The sequence below is a fragment of the Rosa chinensis genome, chromosome 4 (assembly GCF_002994745.2).
Source record: "Rosa chinensis cultivar Old Blush chromosome 4, RchiOBHm-V2, whole genome shotgun sequence".
NCBI lineage: Eukaryota > Viridiplantae > Streptophyta > Magnoliopsida > Rosales > Rosaceae > Rosa > Rosa chinensis.
The window spans coordinates 34,203,449-34,207,665 of record NC_037091.1 but is presented as its reverse complement, the minus strand read 5'-3'; positions in this window follow the sequence as shown (position 1 = coordinate 34,207,665).

Here is a 4,217-nt window from a genome sequence, read left to right as displayed (position 1 = left end):
TCATTTGACATTAAATACATCGAAATACTATAAATCCACATTCAGTACTACTCCAGAAGAATCGCTAGAAGCACGAAAAGTGCATAGCTCCCTAAATACTTGCTGGGAAACTTATTAAAAGTAAACTATATTACAAGCCTAAAACAACTAGGCCCAAAAGAGAGCAGCCCAAGGTCAGTTGCATCCAAACCCTAGCAAGCTGGTCCAAATGGGCCTAGGACACCATCTCCTTCGCATGGTGGTACATCCATCCAATGCCGCCAGCACTGCCGCAACCAAATCGCTCGACGAAACCATCAAGAGCTACCATCACTGGAAAACCAAAGCAAAGCTACTTGAGATCACCCAGATTACCAGATCGATGCAGCCCAGAATCCCCGTCTGTCATAGACAGCCGCAGACCCAACCTAAGTTGATCACCATGCTTCAGAGCTGTCGCACCCAAAACCACCATCGAACCAACCTGCCAAACTTCAAGAAGGAAGCCTCTAAGAAACTGACCACCCCCCCCCGGGAGACCAGAAATATCGGCAAAAACGAACGCTGCGCGCCACCGGAATAACGCAATCACACTGAAATTCGGCCCATTTTTCGATTCTAGCAAAAAGATGGCTAGGTATTGGTCTATTTTAAGAACTGATGTTTGTCACCGTCAGTGTACACTAATTCATTCAAAATCACTACAACTCATTATTAAAAAAAAAAAATTAAATAAATTTGAAGGGACTACAACTCATTATTAGATGAAGTTACTTAAAATCATCTTTTCAAATAGAATATATAATTGATCAAATAAACATGTTATAAAGTCATATTTAAATTTTTTTCTCTCTAAATTTCCATCATTTCTTTCTAACATTTATCGATATCGATATTTTCTTGATAATTTCTATTTTTTAAACCATCGATATTTCCTCGATATCTAATATTTTGGTAATTGTTTTAGTCTGCTGGGATAGGGCTGATGACGAGGTCGGTGATAGTGGTCGTGCCTAGTCAAACTGGTAGGGTTGTTGATGATGCAAGATCCTAAAACTATGGTGGTGGGAACTACGGGGACTGAGAGCCAAGATTCCTCATCAGCCTAACCCTACTTTTTATTTTTTGAAAAGACGCTACTTTCTTTCAACTGGTAGGGTTCTCTCTAATTTGCAAGTGATACCGGGGTAGACTACCACGGTGACTACGTCAGCACTGGTAGCTCCCTCCTCCACCTCGACCTCCTCCTCAAATCATTGGAGTGTGTAGAGCTGCGGTTCAGGAACTACTCAAGCCTAACATGAAGACAAAGTTGATGGAGATTTTTGAGGTCAATACACCATTGAATGTGGAGGAAGGGTTTGGTTTGCGCAACACCAATGAGATTGTGCACATCTCTCCGGTGAAGAAGAAGAGAGGTAGACCCAAGTGAAGAAAGAATAAGGCTAAAGCTGCTGTGGAAGGTCCTAAGCCTAAGGCTAGGAAAAGAATAGTGTCTCGAAAATTAGAGGTGAGTTATGCTACCGAAGAAGTTGTCTTAGTGGTGGAAACTCAAGTTGGAGGAGATGGGGGCTATGGAAGAAATTGCTTAATTGTTGGGACTACACTTCTTCTGGAGATGATGTCGACTATTATTAGGCCTGGGCACGGGCCGGGATGGGTCGGAATAGACATGAAACTAGACCCAAACCCGATTCCAATAACGGGATAGGACGAGATGAGGTTGCTTTTAAAAAAAAATTAATTCCATTCCGACCCAAACCCTTTCGGTTTCAGGTTCATTTGGGATTATTAGGGTTCAGTCCATTTTTAAATAAGACACTAAAAATTCATACAATTTCAATCTTGCAAAAATTCATAAATTTCCAAACCTGCAAAATTCAGACCTGGAATTGTTATGTATCTCAACAAATTTCATACTAGCATAAACATTGGATATAACAACTACACAATGAGACACATATTAAAAATTTAATTTAATTTACAAATATAATTATTTCAGAATGGGATGGTATTATTTTGGGATTGAAATTAAATATCATTTTAACCTCATTATCTCCGGGACGGGACATGATCATCTTGATAACTCAAAAACCTTACTGCCATCTTTTGAAAAGATGCTACCTTGAATTGAAAAGGTATTACCGGCGAATTAAAAAGTTAATTATTATCATTCTCCAAAACAAGTTACTCTCACTCACAAGAAAATTTAGTGTCATCTTTTGGAATACTATTGGCATCAGAAAAGCTACTGGAGAAGCAAAACTACTACTGAAGAACTGAAAAACTACTGACCTAGTTTTAGGCTAAACCCGACCCAACTGAATCTATATCGTTCGACTGACCACCTTTCGATGGAGTCCTAGTCATGTACTCGTCTTGCCTTCACGAGTCTAGCCATATCCATCATCGACATCCATCAGATCAATAATGACAACATTTCGAGTTTCAAAATCTCATGATTCTCCAAAGGTTATATATTGGCCGCTATCCAACGATTCCGACCATCTCTAGAACTGATCCATGTATGAAAATTGATCCTCTTGTCATAATTTACATCTTCTATAGCTTGTGTTAATGTGTAGATGGGGGGATCTAGTTAACGTGAGAGAGGGATGAGAGTGAGACACGAGAAGTATAGTGGTTCGTCTCCCGCTTTGGGAGAGACTACGTCCACTTGCGGTCAAAGTTGATAACAAGAAATGTAATAGGATGTTGAGTAAGTGGGAAGGAGTACCATTTTATAGGGAGGGAAGACTCTTTCCTTTTTTTTTTTTTTCCTTCAATGTGGAAGCAAAAGAGTTATTCCAGTCTTCAAAAGCTTATCATGGAGGCATCTTGGCAATGCTGGAAAGGTGGCTTCTTGGTGAGCTCTTGGCCGCCTTCGATCACCACGGTGTAGCTTGGATATTGGGATACGGGATGCATGTCACAATTGGGTCTCACCACGGCTCGTGTGCCCACTAAGAGGGTGTTACTTATACTTGGTGACATAGTAAATTAGTCACGCTAGCGGAGATATGTACAGCTTGAATTCTATTTCTATTGCATCCTATGTGAACATGATTAATCTTAATTTTATAGCGGGCTGAGAAACTACAAAAAATAGATCAAACTATTAAAATTGAAAGGCTGTTAAAGGAAAAACATATTATGTGCCTTCGTCAAAGCGACTGATGAATAGGGAATCAAGGAATCAGTGATTACCATCAATCAACATGATTACGAATCAATCAGCATTTAATGTCATCATTGTAATTGATATTTCCGTTGTAATTCTCTCCCTATATAAAGGGACTATGAAATGAAATGAGAAGACAAATTCCATTGTCATTTTACTTTTACACGTTATCAGTACGCTCAGAGCATATAGCCAAGAAAAACACCTAGCTTTCAAGTTTCTTTCTTTCTTCCGTAGAAAAAAAAAAAAAAAAAAAAAATTCCTCTACCCGGCCGGGCAGACCCACAACCGGCCAGCCCTAGTGCAGCCTCGACCTCAGCCCACTGCCCCGCGCGGCTCCTCACCTCAGCCAGCTTGCTGCCCCACACAGCCTGCAACATACGAGCCTGCGCAGATCCCGCCCCTGCGCGCACCCTTTCCCTCACCGACCCCGCCTTCCCAGCCTCGCCCCCTGCAACAGACCACCGATCTGCAGATCACAGCGATCCAGTCGCAGCGGCCGGCCTCGCCTCCCTGCAGCCCAGCCACATCCGGCCTCGCATCCCAGCAGCCTAGCTGTGCTCGACCTGGCGCACGCTTCCACGCCTGCATAAACAACCCATCTGCAAACCACCCCACCTGCAAACCGGAGAAAGAAGACGCGGAAAAAAAAAAAGAAAAAAATAAAAATAAAAAAAAGGGCTGTGACCCGGCCTAAAGAAAATGACCCGTCCCAAAAAAAAAGAAAAAAAAAGAAAGAAATAGGCCTGCGGTCCAAAAAAAGAAGAAGAAGCATAGAAGAAAAAAAAAGAAGGCCCTAAGGCCCACAGAAAAAAAAGTGAGAAAAAAAGGCCCAGAAAAAAAAAACAAACACAAGAACAGGCCCTACGGCCCAAAAAGAAAAAAAGGGCAAAGAAAAAGAAAAAGAAAACATATGCCCACTGCTAAAAAATAAAAAAAGAGGAAGCGCATTTTTTTCTCAAGTCCAAAAACATTGCTATGCACGCCTGCATCAACACACGTATGTGCTAGAATTGTTTTATTTTCTCGAAACCAAGTATGTTCTCTTTTATTTTCA